The sequence below is a fragment of the Theropithecus gelada genome, chromosome 11 (genome assembly GCF_003255815.1).
Source record: "Theropithecus gelada isolate Dixy chromosome 11, Tgel_1.0, whole genome shotgun sequence".
NCBI lineage: Eukaryota > Metazoa > Chordata > Mammalia > Primates > Cercopithecidae > Theropithecus > Theropithecus gelada.
The window spans coordinates 55,028,716-55,045,570 of NC_037679.1; the positions used below are offsets into that span (position 1 = coordinate 55,028,716).

Below are 16,855 nucleotides of genomic sequence, written 5' to 3' on the forward strand. Positions count from 1 at the left end.
ACAAAAAATTAGCCAGGCGCAGTGGCGGGCGCCTGTAGTCCCAGCTGCTCGGGAGGCTGTGGCAGGAGAATGGCGTGAACCCGGGAGGCGGAGCTTGCGGTGAGCTGAGATCGCACCACTGCACTCCAGCCTGGGGGACAGAGCGAGACTCCTCTCCAAAAAAAAAAGAGTAAGACAACTCTTCAACTGTAATGAGACCAAATGCTAGTGAACTTATCCATGGTGGCAAAACCTTTTAGCCATTTTTTCATGTTTAAGTCATTAAAGTTATTTTATTACCTCCTGTTTATACCCTTAATTAATCTTCCTTATAAAAATGCATATATATACATATCCATTATTCATATTATATATGTTAAACACGTTCCCTGACTGGGTGCCACAGAAAACCACCACAGTTGGCAATTAGCTTGATGTTAAAACTAATTGAGTTTCTTGTTGAACATGTGTGTGCCTACTGGGGATTTCCAAAATGCAAACTTAGACTAGAATGTACTTTCCATTTTTTTCATTCAAGAGCCTTTATCAGGAGCAACCCCAATGTGCTGATTAAGGTTTAAAAAACTTTCAAGTTTTAAATGCTGTTACCCTAGTAGAGAGATCCTGGCTACCAAGCAGACTTCAAAGGGATCTCCAACTTGCCCTTAGCCACAGACAAATATTTGCTGTTACTCTAGTACTCGGCAGCATAGGGCCACTTTGTCCTTCACTTGTAGGAGACCTTGAGGATAAGTATTGATCACCATCATGAAAGGTTTTCTCAGTCTAGATGAATCTCATGTATCTTTTCCCATTAAGTTTCAGTTTGAAGTATGAGGATTAGTTGCAAGCATTGAATTAAGAAAAAGAACTAAAGGCTGAGTCAGAAAAAAAGACTTGCAGAAATAAAGACCAGCAATTGGCTTTAAAAGTAAAAAGCAGTTATTTTTCTCTCTACTTTGTCCTATATGTACTGAAGTATGATCAGTTTAACTGAAAGACAGGTGAGTCTAATTCATATGATTCATATAGAGACAGAAAACAGTAAATGCTGTGAAATTGTCTCCTTTTGCTCATGGAGTAGAGATTTATATAGGAGAGCTGAAAGTACAGAGTTTTTCAGGATATATAAGCATTGGGTTTACAGAGCAAGAAAGCTCACAGTAGAAATTCTGGGCTCAAAAGAGAAATTGGCAAACAATCTAACGCTCATTTCGGCTTCTAAAACTGTTTCTTTCTTATACATTTAGATAAGAAAAGGCATTTCTAACATGAATCAATTGCAAATGTGGCTCATATAAATTCTGACTGTGTCTCTCATCATCAGTGTCATTTTTATTTTTAAATAATGACAAAGCCATAATTAAATAAGATAAAAATCCTAAGTTTCTGTGACCTTAAGCCTTTTCATAAAGAAATACTTGTTTATTGGTTCAAACTTTACTTATTGAGGAAATGCTTTGTATCAGGCACTCAGACTCTGGATACAAAAATGGATAAATTAATAATGCATAAGATTCCAATTGTCCTCTAATTCTTGAAAATTGATCTCTATCAAAAGTGGTATTAGAAACAGCTCAAAATATTTTTAATAATCAGAAGAGAACATGAGGTCATTTAACTGAAATTTCTCAATGCAAGAAGTTCCTCTATAATGGCTGATACCCATTCATTCTCTACTAGCTCCTACAGCCTCAGCAGGCAGCATGTTTCAGGTTTAGAAAAGTCTAATTATCAAAAAGTTCTTCTGTGTTAAGCTAGAGTCTGTTCCCTGTTACTCCTAATACTGGCCTTGGAGCTATACAAAATGTCTATTTTGGCCAGGAGTGGTGGCTCAAGCCTATAATCCCAGCACTCTGTAAGGCCAAGGTGGGCGGATCACCTGAGGTCAGGAGTTCAAGACAAGCCTGGCCATGGCAAAATCCTGTCTCTACCAAAAATACAAAAAAAAAAAAAAAAAGTTAGCCGGTCATGGTGGTGTGCACCTGTAATCCCAGCTACTCGGGAGGCTGAGGCAGGAGAATCGTTTGAACCCAGGAGGCGGAGGTTGCAGTGAGCCAAGATCATGCCATTGCACTCTAGCCTGGGCAACAAGGCTGAAACTCCATCTCAAAACAAAACAAACAAAAAACAAACAAACAAACAAAAAACAAGTCTATTTTATCTTCAATATGAAGGTCCTTCAAAGGTTTAAGGGCAGTCAACGACTTAACTTCTATTCTCCAGGTAAATTATCTATAATGTCTCATATCACATAGTTTCTACACCATTTACCACTCTTGCTAAGTAGCAAATGACCTCTCTGTAACTTCTAAGCACATGTTACTAATGACGGTGTTTTCTAGACATTTTCCCTTCCATGATGTCAGGTGAATTCTAGCCTCTATTTCTGAACCTTTCTTTTTCCAGTTTTATTTTTTTGATCCACATAAATTTCAAAGATTTTTCCATAATGTAATATTCAGATTTTAAAAGACCTAGAGTATTTGCAACACAGCTGTTGGGGAAGAAATAAAGCTGACTGAGTGGAGACGGTAACATGAGAGAGAAAAATATGTTTTTATGAGACTTATTATTTACATAGCCTCTTGAGCACCCACTTCTAATCATGGTAAAACCAGAATGCAAGACTGAAGTTCCAATGTCATTATTTTGGGAGGTGAGAAAGGGGAGGAAAGAGTCACTTCCACATCTGAATTAGAGTGTTTTGATGTGACCTGCACATTTCTATAACATCTGTCATTGCATCATTTAGTTCATAAGAAAATAATATTTCTGGTTACATGCCAATGAAACTGACAGACCAACTAGTTGTCAAAGCTGAGGTCACAGAGGGGTGGGGTTGTGGAGAGCCACAGCAGTAAAACATGTAACTGTCCCTTAAGCAGCTGAAGTGACGCCGGAGGCTGACTGGAAACTGAGCAGGAGATTAAAATGGCCTTTGAGGATGACAGCAATTGGAGTCAGCTCTATAGGTAACAGACACCCTTGGCTACACTCACAGCACCTGCCAGAGCATCTAGAAGTAGCTAACTGCTTTATTAAGTGGGCTTTTAAAGAAGGAGAGCTGGCTGAGTGTGGTGGCTCACGCCTGTGATGCCAGCACTTTGGGAGGCCGAGGCCAGCGGATCACCTGAGGTCAGGGGTTTGAGACCAGCCTGGACAACATGGCGAAAACCCGTCTCTACTAAAAATACAAAAATTAGCTGTGCGTGGCGTCAGGTGCCTGTAATACCAGCTACTCAGGAGGCTGAGGCAGGAGAATCGCTTGAACCCAGGAGGCGGAGGTTGCAGTGAGCTGAGATTGCACCACTGCACTCCAGCCTGGGTGACAGAGCGAGATTCCGTCCCCTGGCCCCGCCAAAATAAAGAGCTAAAAAAGCAGCAGAAATAATACATCACTGAACTCCTGGCTGTCACTTTCTACCTGTGCCTGGTGCATGTTTTACAAAGTTCTTGGAAAACCAGTGTGTGTGAGAGTTCTGATTGCAGTACTTCAAATTGAGAATCTTTTACACATGTTATAACTCCCTAACTTGAACAGGACCTTAAGAGAGGTTTTTTAAAGCATATTAACCTGTCATATAAATCATGAGGAGTGTCTATCCCTAATAAAAGAATAAAGGCAAGTCCCGAAAGGGAAGCCAGAGGAGGGCTAGAAATCTAACTCGTTCACTCACTCACTGCAGAGCAGCCTCTTAACAGAATCACTTGGAAATTCCTTCATGAGTCTGAAATACCAACCAGATGTAGGTGGATACATTTCTTTCAGTTTTGATAAGACATTTTACTTTAAGCTCATACTTGTATCTTACCATAACATTGCTGTCTAAAAATATCTTTTAAAACATAGTTCCTTATCTTGTACTTGACATTCATAACACAGTTTAAAAAGAATTTGTAAAGTCTCAGTAAATATGTCAAACTAAATATGGAATGAAGAGACATGAATTGTTCTTTGTACCTCTAATTTGTTCACTTTTATCTAAACCTAACTCCCACTCTATTATTGCCTGTCTAGGTAGATGACTGGGCTACTGCTTTAATGAAAAGATACAATTCTTGTGTTCACTTTATCTACTATTAAATGCCAAGACTGATGTTGTCCTCTAACTCAATGTCTGTCCAAAAGTGCTAAGTAAATACATAGACCCTCAATGCTCTTGGAGACTTTGACAGTTGACCAAAGTTAGTACAGGAAGTCCCTAACTTACAACTGGGTTGTGCTCTAAAGATGTATTTGTAGGTCAGTTGTCTGGGCTTTAGAAGGCATTTTGTGTCTATTTTGTTTACTACCATATCCTCAGAGCCTGGGAAGGTGCTGGACACATAGAGGCACCCACATATTTGCCGAGTGACAGGATGAACTGGCCCCAAAAGTCTACTTCACTAATAATGTAATATAATTATGATTATTAATAATAGCACTTATATAGTACTTAGCCATTTATAAAACATGTTTATATATGCCTTATCTTATTCTTTCTCACATTGATCCAACTTTCAAAGGAAGAATCCAAGGCCCCTAAAATACAGAGATAGCCTTTCGGGGTACTTTTGAGATTTGAGTGTGCAATGAGAGAGATGGAACTAGACAGATAATAGCAGAAGTGGAGAACCCACTTAAGAGCTGGCACCACCAGAGCCTGGTGACAAACTAGAGCCCAACTCCTACACGCAGACTGCCATATCGTGTCCGGTATCATTATAAATATAGATAAATGTCATCCATTAATACAAAGCAGAGACTCATAAAGACTTAGGGACTCCTTTCCTTTTTCCTCTGCCTTCCTTTTCTTTGGTAGTTAAGTGACATCCTTATGTTCAGTGGCTAAAAAGGGTGCTCCTCTTACGGTAGCAAGAAATAAGATTTCCCTAAAAGAGTTTCACCAAAGTTATGGGCTCCTGCGTAGCTAGCTGGAAGACTCAGTGATCTTGCTAAGCAGTGTCCAACACAAGCCCTCTTCTATTGGAGTTGTTGGATGTAAAATATTTTCTTAAGTCATAATCTATATTCAGAGTTAAATGGGACATTCAAAGGTCTTGACCTAAGCCTCTGAATCTAGACATAAATCCTCTCTGTACCGTTTCTCACTGTAGATCATTCAGCCTTTGCGGAAACATTTCATGGGATGAGAAACTGAAGGGAGTTCATTTGGTCTTTGGATACATCGAGTTTTTTAGAAAGTTACTTGGTCATACTCTCGCCTTTTGAAAGCATCAGAGCTCATTTAATCCCTCTTCAAACATCTAAAGAATGCTAGCAATTCCTGAACATCCATAAATCCTCTCTCATAGGCGAAATATCCCAAGTTAATTGTTCATTATATAATGAGGTTTCTCATTGATCTCACCAGTTCTGCTCAGCTTTCTCTAGGTAGGAATATCTTGACCTGAGCATAATATTCTAGCTGTGCTTGCCTAGATGGGAAGACAGAAGGACTCTTCTCTTCTTTTGTTTGGAGCATTATTCTGCCACGAATGTAGCCTAAGATTGCATTCGCTTTTTTGGCAGTCATGGTATACTATTGACTCACGTTGATCACAGCCAACTAAAACCTTCAGTTCTTTTTCACATGAATGGCTGATAAGTCACACCTCTCTGGTATAGTACAGCTGATTTTTGTAAAAAGGAATTTATATTTATCACCGTTAAGTTTAATCTCATACATTTTACTCACGAATCTTTCACACTGTCCCCTGAGTTTTCTTTCTTAAACAGTTCTGATTATGTTATCTCTACTCAGAAGAACTGTTGATGGATCTCCACTACCTACATGATTGAGTCCAAACTGCTTCCCATGGAGCACCCAGGGCGGACCTCATCTTCCTCCATCTCCCTTTCTTCCCCACCCCCCACCACACCACTCTCTCCAACCACTCTCAGGATTGGCTTTCCTTACCCAGGTGCACTTTTCCATGGAACTCCCTGCTCTACCTTTCAATTATTACCCATCCTTTAAGAGACAGCAATTTGAAAGTCCCAATCAGACTGTGAACTCCTTAAAGACAGGAATATACTATAATGAGGTACAGGTAATAGGGAAGAGGCACAGCTCAGAAATTTCTCACAAAAAAGTTTACTTTGTTTGTTTTGGCAAGGAAAATAATATTTAAACCTCTCTCACTGAAGAAAGTTTTCTCCCCCAACTAGTTTCTCCTCCCAGCTCCAAAAATGCAGGTGAATTGAATGTAGCTTAGCAGTGCTTACGGAGAGAAAGTAACAAGCTTGGCCATTTATCCCAGTGAGCCAAATAGCTGCACAAGCTTGTCCACAGTGTCACAAGGCGGTTGTTTTTCAGAACCACAAAACAACTCCCCTTGCAACCAACTCAGCATTGTGACAAAGAGCCCAGCTGGGAGCATGAGGCACCCTTCCCAATCATTTCCCATATTGATGAAAAAACTAAACAAACCCCCCAAGTGAACCTTCAGATGCACCTTACACTGTTTTCCAAGAGGTGGTGATAGATCTGTACCTTTCCATCTAAACAGGAGCCCTTTGTGCTAGGCCTTTGCACACTGGGAATAGAGCCTGTGGTTTGGATTTGCAGAGGGATGAAACCCATGACATCGTCCTTGTTGAGATCACTCTGACCAACTGCCTGCCCGAGAATCTGTCATCCTAAATGGCTAACCTATGAGACACTTAGCAAGTTATCTCTCCAACACACTGTTTAGTGTGTCTGCACATCCCTTATTCTGCCATAAACGTGCTTTAAACCATATGAAGCAATACAAAGTTGTCATCAGTAACAATAACAACAATAGTGCAAGAGTTGGTTTACTTGACCAATATCTATTGAATATGTCAGGCAGCACATGAGATGCTAAGGTAGTGTTTCTCCAAGTGTGGTCTGGGCTACCTTAGGGAGCTCGCTAAAGAATGTGATAAGTGCTATGACAGAGGTGAATGTAGGATGCTGTGGGTGCACGCATGTGATGCATGTGTACACTGCACCTAACCCAGAATCTTGGTGCAAGGTGACGTTTAAGCAAATTCCTTAAGGATGAGTGGGAATGATCTAGTATTTCTCCATCTACCCTAAAATATTTGAGTGACTTAATTAACTTAAATGAATGAGAGGCAGGACTAGGGGGAGGGGATCAGCAAAGGAGAGCCCTCCCCCACCAAGCCAAGGAGGGTCAGGGAGGAAGAAAGAACATGGCACCTGAGAGTGATCCAAGCAGTTCAATGGATCCAGCTAGAGGCTACAGCTCAGGAGGCAGGGATGAGACAGGAGGCCAGGGGGGCAATCAGACAGGGCCTAGCCAGCCGCATTCAAGAATGTGGACTTCATGACAATGCAACTGGGGAGTTGCTGAAGAGTTTTAAGCAAGGAAGTAACATTTGTATTTTTAAAATATCCTTGAGAATGCAGTATAGAGAATAAATTGGGGAGCAAGCGAGACAGAACAGAACGTTCAGGAGAATGCTGCAATTATGCAGAAGAAAAATAAGGGTGGTTTGCTCTAAGATAGTAGCTACAGGGATGGAGAGAGGCATACCCACTAAAGAGAGACCCAAGTGGCAGAATGGGAGAGGACCTGGTGGATGATCGAAGCTGGCTGAAGGAGAGAAAGGAATTGAGAGAAACTCTCAGCTTTTTGCTTTGACAGGCTTCTCTGGGTTAGACAGCAATGCCATGTATATATCTATTTTCTCTGTAAAGCAGGAGGCAAGCTCTTTAGCTGAGAGTGAGCAGGGGGTTTGCAGAGGGGTCAGGGAGAAGAGAGAAGCTTTGAAAGAGTCTCTGCAGGGAAGAAAGAGAGCGGAAGGGAAGAAGGACTTCCAGGGAAGTTTCAGGGCAAACTTAAGACTGGAAAACATAAAGGCATCTCTCAGTATGATTGTGTTGTTATTTTCTCCAGTAGAGTTCAGTTCTCTAGGCGAAGGAGCAAGAAGATGAACAGTGAGATTAAGCTAGGATTGGGACGCGATGGAAGGATGAGGGGGCAGTGGAATTGAGAGAAAATCGTGGGGGCAAGCTAAGTATCACGTCCATTTTTACAGACAAATAGGAGCCAGAGCACAGATAAAACAAGTGGTCTACTGGGACTTAACTTGGAATCTTAAAAGAAAAACTTCAGCCAAATTCAATTTAAAGGAGTTTAATTGAGCAATGAATGACTTGCGAATTGGGCAGTCCCCAGAATCACAGCAGATTCAAAGAGATGCCACCGCAGCCAGTGGTGGAAGAAGATTTATAGACAAAAAAAAAAAAGAAATGATGTTCAGAAATTGGAAGTGAGGTACAGAAGAACTGGATTGGTACAGCTTGGCCTTTGCCTTATTTGAACACAATTTGAACATTCGGCAGCGTATGAATGGTTGAAGTATGGATGCTGGGATTGACCAAGACTCAGCTGTTGTTACAGGTGCATACTCCTAAATTAGGTTTTCAATCTTTTTTTTTTTTTTTTTGAGATGGAGTTTCACTCTTGTCACCCAGGCTGGAGTGCAATGGTGCAATCTCCGCTTACTGCAACCTCCGTCTCCTGGATTCAAGCGATTCTCCTGCCTCAGCCTCCCGAGTAGCTGGGATTATAAGCATGCACCACCACACTCAGCTAATTTTTGTCTTTTTAGTAGAGACGGGGTTTCACCACGTTGGCCAGGCTGGTCTTGAACTCCTGATCTCAGGTGATCCACCTGCCTCGGCCTCCCAAACTGCTGGGATTACAGGCATGAGTCACCACTCTCGGCCAGTTTTCAATCTTGTTTACCTATTAAATTAGGTTACAGTTTGTCCACAGCGGCTCAGATATAGAAGTACAGAGTCCTTCTCAGGCCATATTTTATTTGCTTTAACAGAAGTGAAAATCAGAAAGAGAAATGGCCAGAAGCGACAAACGGGAATGAGTAAGAAAGGTGGGATGTAGGGGCTGCCAATCACCTGGTTTTGGTTTCTGCAAACTACACTTTCTCAGCACACTCCCCTCCTCAGAGAGGGTGTCCCAGTGGGCTTACATTCTTCTGAGCTTTCCTGATCATCAGAGAGGGAGCTATGGTTACAAAAGGAAGAGCTTTGCACCCATTTGGATGTGTTAGGATGGAGGGCAAGGATGAGGGCTCCCGGAGAGTGAGGTGCCAGGCTCTCCTGATGCAGCACCAGTTTGATGTAAACTCCATTTACCTTTTTATTTGGGGGTGGTGGTGGGATCCGCGGCTATTTATTGGGGCACAGAGTATGGGAGAAGTGTAGGCATCTGTTACAAAAGAAACTGGTGGAAAACCTCAAGGGCCTCAGAAGGGCCAGATTGGCTGAAACAAAAAGAAACAGAAATTCTTGACATAGATTAAACAGTGTAAGAGGGTGATCACATCTTCTGTCTTCAATTCAACTTTAAAACAGTGAAGCCTTTTTCAGTAGCAGCCAGAAGACACAGTCAGCACAAATGAACATGATGCCATGTAGAAAGCATGTGAATATTTTTCATAATTATTTTTGTTTTAGGAACCGGGATTATGAAGTGTAAAGTAACATCAGCAAACATAGCGGAGGCCTGGGAAGACTTCTGCTCCTCTGCCAGTGGCAGGAAGGGGAGGAAGAGAAGAGAAATACGACATAGAAAGAAGGGTGTTGTTCTGTTTCTGTTTGCTCATTAGCAAGATGAAGCATCCAGGAAGAGAATTTGTTTCTTAGAGATAAACTGAGTGTATGCAAACTGCCCAGCACTGAAACTGTTGTATTCTACGATGATCTCTGAACGTTGGTTTTCCCTTGTCCTCCTTAACAGAACAATTAAATATTAATATATTCAATACTTATTAGAAGATTAATTTTTTTTAAATTCTGCACACAAATTGAAATTGTGAAAGTATAAACCCTTTTACTTAAATAGGATTGTCAAGGTAGACGCTCTCCATCAAATTCTGTAAATCAAATTTCATAACATTAAGCAGAAAAATGTGTACAATGCTATATTTTAACTTTGTTTCCAATACTGTGATAATCCAGGGGCATTCCAAAAAATTGCTCCGATTACTGAATTTTTGAGAGTCAAAAAAGGGTGAAAAGTTAGATAATTTCAACACGAATGGAATATGAGGCCCTCAAAATCTGAAGGTCTCTAAAATCAACATTTCTCTTTCAGCACAGTATTTTCAAAGTTCTCTTCCTCCTTCAATATAGCATTCCAACTATTGCTCCCTCTCCCTTTTCCATCATGATTTGTTATCCGGTTAGTACTTTGCCTTGTCCCTGCTTGTTTTAGGTCATGTTTTGAAAATGTGAAATTGCTGTTCCCAACTTCTCTCTCACCTGTCATTTTAGAGTTTGCACCCACCATTCTGACTATGGTAACCCAACATAAATCAATTCATGTTGTTGCTTAATTGAACAAAAGTTGGACCCATAAATTAGTGAGATCTGTTTTCTTTCTTTTTTTTTGAGACAGGGTTTCACTCTGTTGCCCAGACTGGAGTGCAGTGGTGTGATCATGGTTCACTGCAGCTTCAGCCTTTCTAGGCTCAGTGATCCTCCCACCTCAGCCTCCCAAGTAGCTGGGACTACAGGTGTGTGCCACCACATCCAGCTAATTTTTGTAGAGAGGGGGTTTCGCCATGTTACACAGGCTGGTCTCAAACTCCTGGACTCAAGCAATCCACCCACTTAAGCCTCCCAAAGTGGTGGGATTATAGGCATGAGCCACCGTGTCCACCCAAGATTAGTTGCAAAAGTGTTTTCAATAATGGCAGCATTAATGGACTAAGTTTAATCCTCCCTTTGGCTCAGTTCTTAGAACTTTCTCTTTTTTTTTTTTTTTTTTTTTTTTTTTTGAGGTGAAGTCTCACTCTGTAGCTCAGGCTTGAGTGCAATGGCATGATCTTGGCTCACTATAACTTCTACCTCCTGGGTTCAAGTGATTCTTCTGCCTCAGCCTCCTGAGTAGCTGGGATTGCAGGCGCCCACCACCTTGCCCAGCTAATTTCTTTGCACTTTGAGAGGCTGAGGCGGGCGGATCACCTGAGGTCAGGAGTTCAAGACCAGCCTGGCCAACATAGTGAAACCCTGTCTCTACTAAAAATACAAGAACTTTCTCTTTTTTCAATCCATACTCACTCCCTTGGCAATCTCATCCAGCTTCATAGCTTTAAATCTCACACATATATTTGGTCCAGCCCACTTTTCTGAACTCTAAACTCCAGTGGCCTCCTAAGTATCTCCATGTGGATGTCTAAAAGGCAACTCATACTTAACATGTCTGAAAATGAGTTCCTAGTCTTCCTCTCCAGATCTGATCCCTGGCAAGTCTTCTCCATCTCAGTAAATGACCACTGCATTCTTCCAGGTGCTCAAACTAAAAACATACTTACTTCTTTCTCTTACACTCTACATCCAACCTGTCAGCAAATGCTGTTGGTTCTATCAACAAAATAGATCCAGAATTCAACCACTTTTCACCGTTTCTACCTCTGCCCTCTGTCCCATGCACCAATGAGTCTTGCCTGAATTATTGCAATAGGATTCTAAATGGTCCCCCTGCCTCTTCCCTCACCCTTCTTCCCTCTTTGGTCTTTTCTTAACACACAAGCCAGAGTAATCCTACTAAAAATAGATAATATCACCCCACAACTTAAAATCTCAAAATCACCAATGGCTTTTTTTTTTTTTTTAATTATTGTTTTTTTTTGAGATGGAGTTTCACTCGTTTGCCCAGGCTGGAGTAAAGTGGCATGATCTCGGCTCACTGCAACCTCTGCCCTCTGGGGTTCATGTGATTCTCATGCCTCCACTTCCCTAGTAGCTGGAATTTCAGGCACCCGCCACCATGCCCGGCTAATTTTTGTATTTGTAGTAGAGACAGGGTTTCACCATGTTGGTCAGGCTGGTCTCGAACTCCAGATCTCAGGTGATTCACCAGCCTTGGCCTCCCAAAGTGCTAGGATCATAGGCATGAGCCACCGCGCCCGGCCTCCAATAGCTTCTAATATCACCCAGACTAAAAACAAATGACTTTATAAGTAAGCCCAGAATAACATATGGTTCAAATTGGGGCTCCTTTGAGGGAATGCTAAAAATAATGAACAGGATTGAATTGATCTAGGCATAAGTTTGGGTCATCCTGGGCACCTCTTTTTGAGGGCCCACATGCCCACACTTTCCCATCACTCTGATCTCATCTACTACACTGCACCTGGACCCCTGAGCTTTGGTACCAACCTCCTGGAAGACTGGAAGGTGCCAGGCAGACTTCCTCAAGGCCTTTGCTCTTCTCTATGTATGTCCACAACTCACCTCTACTTTCCTTTGGGTCCTTATTCGAAAGTCTCAATGAGGCTTTCTCTGGGAGCCCCATCTCAACATAAGCCCCTTCTCCCCACCAGCACCCATCTCTGCTTTATTTTTTTTCCTTTGCACTTATCACTATGTAACATTCTACATATTTTACTTATTTACTTTATTTAGCACCTTACATTTAAAATATGATGCAAGGCGAAACATTAATACGTTAGATGACTTCATTAGAAATACTACTTAAAGTAGGTACTAACTAGAGAAAAAGTACTTCCCCTCCCTGCAAAAACCAAATCGATCAAACAACAAAGTATGCTAAGTGGTACTGAAGAACTGTGATGTTCATTCCCATACAGCTTATTTTAAATGATCTTGGATAACGCTAAGTGCAGAGTCTTCATTTGTTATAGATACTTCTTCTATCTAACGTAAAAGCAGTAACTTTATTATGCAAAGTGCATACCACCATATTACAAATTATCAAACTATATGTTGTATACAATACCTACTGATTACCAGAGAAATTTAGTTTTAGTTTTTCTCTTTTTTAAAAAAAAAAAATTTGGAGTTATAATAAAGCCTAATCATATAAATAACTTCAAGGCAAACTAATCCCAGCTCTGGAATAGGTTAGCTCAATAATTATAGCTATTATTTGACTCTGACTGCGTTATTTCAACTCACTGGGTTTCAGTTTCTTTGTCTGTAAAAGAGAGTTAATATTGGTGCTTAACTAAGGAGCTTCTTGTGAGAATAAGGGACGCAGTGCACTGGGAGTACCTGGCAGGTGGAAAGGCTTCAATAGCTATTAGCAGCCATCATAACTTGTGACTACTGCTACTGCGGAAATAGGCATGAACAGATTTCACCAATGGAATACAACAAGTAGTTAACCGAACAGTTGTGCTTAGAAAGCATTCCTACTCATATACGACTTTGTTTTATCTTTTATGAAATTCCAAATATTGGCCCGGCGCGGTGGCTCATGCCTGTAATCCCAGCACTTTGAGAGGCCGGGGCGGGCGGATCACAAGGTCAGAAGATAGAGACCATCCTGGCTAACACGATGAAACCCCGTCTCTACTAAAAATACAAAAAATTAGCCGAGCGCGGTGGCGGCGCCTGTAGTCCCAGCTACTCGGGAGGCTGAGGCAGGAGAATGGCGTGAACCTGGGAGGCGGAGCTTGCAGTGAGCTGAGATCGCGCCACTGCCCTCCAGCCTGGGCGACAGAGGAAGATTCCATCTCAAAAAAAAAAAAAAAAAAAAAATCCAAATATTGCTTAACATATCATAAATGTAAATGCCCACAAAACCATGATTAAGTAATTTATCATTTTCTGCACACTTATGCCATACTGACTTTATCACAAGATACTGAAACACAGCCCTTTCCATGGCCTGGAGACAAATGAATACTTGGATCTTGAAAGGCGTATTATCTACACAACATATTTGGGGGATTAAGCATGCACTATCTCATATCATTTAATGAATCAGTCCATAAATTATCATGTTTACTCACTCACCCAGTAGGTTGTAAGGAGTGTGAAGGAAAGGAATGTATGTAGTTTTTGTATCTTTCACACTACTTGACTTGGCACAAAGGCATTTCAACTTAGTATAGTGGAAATAGCACTGGGCTAGAAGTCAGGAAACACAGATTTCAGCTGAGTAATTGAAGACAAGTCACTTCAACTATCTTCAGGCTGCAGATTACTCATGAGTAATATTCTTTTCCATTAACAACATTTAGACTCCTTTTCAAATGCTCTCATTCTAAGGAACACTAGCAAAAGGGGTTTTTACCAATGAATGTTGGGTTAATTACTATCCAACATCATTTTCCCATGCCTACCAGGTGAAAGAAATGTGACCCTTAATTATAGGGTTTGTTCACCCATGAAAACTTGCCAGGAACTCATGGTCCTTGTCACTGTCCTTTCTATCAGACACAAATCCTTCAATTTGTTTTAAAGATAGAAAACCTGGGTGGAAGGAGGGCGAGCATCAGGAAGAATAACTAATGGTGCTGGGCTTAGTACCAATCCTGTGCAATAGGATGATCTGTGCAGCAAACCGCTATGGCACACGTTTACCTGTGTAACAAATCTGCATATCCTGCACATGTGCCCCTGCACTTAAAAGTTGGAAATAAAATTGTTAAGCTTGACTCTCTCATCTTACCATGTCACTTCTATATCTCCGTTTGTTTATGTTCCCCATTTCTCTTTTTTCTGCTTTAATTGAATAAAAGTAATAATCAATTTTTAAAAATAGAAAAATAGCAGACCTTCCTCTGCCAGCATTCCCCATCCCCTGCCCGGTTTTGTTTTGTCTCCTTAGTATTTACCACACTCCAACATAACATGGATTTTACCTATTTGTTCTCTATCTCCCCATCCCCACATTAGAATCTGAGGTTCATGGGTACCGGGATTTTTATGTGTTTGGTTCACTGCCATGTCCATGCCACCTGGAATGGGATCTGACACATAGTAGCTTGAAAATTATTTGAATAAATGGGTGAATAAACATTATTTAAGATCCTCTATTGGTTGCCCTTCCCACACCATAACTAATCTCATGTGACTACCAACTCATCTTCTCCACGTTAACCAAGGTTTCTGATCCTCATCCCTGGCCCAGGGCTTATTCATTTCTCCCTGCTTGTCATATCACTCATTTATTCATTCAGTTACAGACGTATTGACTGCCTACTGTGATCCAAGCAATGTGCTAAATGCTAGGGACATACAGGTAAATAAAACGGATACAAGTCTTACCCTCTTTACTAATCCTTTACTTTTTTTTTCTTTTTTTTTTTTTTGAGACAGAGTCTCACTCTGTCACCCAGGCTGGGGTGCAGGGGCGTGATCTCGGCTCACTGCAACCTCCGCCTCCCAGGTTCAAGCAATTCTCATGCCTCAGCTTCCTGAGTAGCTGGGATTACAGGTGTGTGCCACCACACCTGGCTAAATTTTTTTGTATTTTTAGTAGAGACAGGGTTTCACCATGTTGGCCAGGCTGGTCTTGAACCCCTGACCTTAGGTGATCTGCCTGCCTCCCAAAGCGCTGGGATTACAGGCGTGAGCCACCGTGCCCAGCCCAATAATCCTTTTCTATTCAACGATTACTTTGAGACCCAGCTACTCCCTCTGTTCTTGGTTTCTCTGTACTGCTGTCTGACTTTACGGTCCTGCCTTTGAATGGTACATTTTCATAAGGCCCTGGAGAAAAATTTTAAAAATCTGTGGGCTTTGGTTACTATCCAATTTTGAATAGAATTCTTTTAATAGAGAGTTAATAAAGCAGGGAGCAAGTCATGCTCACTTCTAAGGAGACAATAACTACATCCTTTTAGAGTTGCTTTTGGGCCACACTGGAACAGATGCTGTTTCCTAACAGTGATCATCGCAATTCCAGTCTCATGAGGCCTGACTGTGTGGCATCTAAGACGGTTTGCTGTGCTCGCTTCGGCAGCACATATACTAAAATTGGAACGATACAGAGAAGATTAGCATGGCCCCTGCGCAAGGATGACATGCAAATTCGTGAAGCGTTCCATATTTTTAATAAATAAATCTTTGGCTCACAAAAAAAAAAAAAAAAGACGGTTTGCTACATCTCCCCACTTCCTTGTGTTTTCTGTATACAGAGGTAATCTGAGAGTGCTTCTTTTCCTTCCTGAAAAAGCCTAATTAACCCATCATTGTTAGCCTCAAGGTTATTATTATTGACTGCTCCAACTACATAGGAGGTTAAGCTCCCAATGGACAGAGTATTGATATGCAAGGATGCCTGGCCCCAGGCCTGTCTGTGCCTTTCACCAGGGTTTTGGGAGCACTTAAACCTTCACCCCAGCATTTCCCACGCTGTGCTCTGTGGATCGCTGAGCTCTGTGGATCATTAGGGTCCTGAAAGATAGTAATGAATTCTGCATAACAAGGGTTTCATAGCCAAATAAGTCCAGGAATGTCACATCCTAAATCTCCCATTTGGGGACACAGGGTACATAATGAGAATATTAATGTATTTATAAATGTTTCAATTTGTTAAATCCAGTCAGTGTTTCCCAGCCTAAGTTAACAATGGGATATTTTATTCTCAGTATACCACTACCACCTCAGAGGACATTACTACTCTGGAGAAAACTGTTTGGCAAATTCCATTTTACCTTCATGTCATATCCAGATGAATAGCAGCAAATGGCTTTAAGGGAGTGAGGGAGGAGGGAGATAGAAGATACTCCCCGCCAGTAGTTCTTGGGGGTCACTAATAGAGGGAGAGAACTTGATTTGATGGAACAAATACTAGACCTAAGGTCAGAAGAATTGTGACTTGGTCCTAGTTCTGTCACATAACTAACAGCAAATCATTTAAACTCAAGCCTCAATCTCATCTCCCGGGAAGGAGACGCATTTTACGATAGCCATACCCCATTCTTTGAAAGAGCTGGGCAGTTTAGGAAGTTCCTATATAGCAGGTTTAATGTCTATTTAAAAAGTGTTCCTCTGGGTGAATTTTTGGGCCTATGTTTTAAGTCCTCTTTTGGATGACTGGTGCCTTCCACTCTGTTGATGGAGGTATCTGACTCTTTTTTTTTTTTTTTTTTTTTTTTTTTTTTTTTTTTTTT

The 16,855-nt window shown here is 41.3% G+C and overlaps 1 protein-coding gene and 1 non-coding gene across 4 annotated transcripts in view; one reads left to right on the forward strand and one right to left on the reverse strand.

The window, feature by feature from the left end:
- Positions 1-16,855, reverse strand: part of NTN4 (netrin 4) — a 122,643-nt gene that overhangs the window by 98,108 nt on the left and 7,680 nt on the right. The gene's annotated exons all lie outside the window — the stretch shown is intronic.
- LOC112635758 lies at positions 15,687-15,793 on the forward strand. Its single transcript, XR_003122076.1, has one exon. It is a non-coding gene; the product is annotated as a U6 spliceosomal RNA (small nuclear RNA).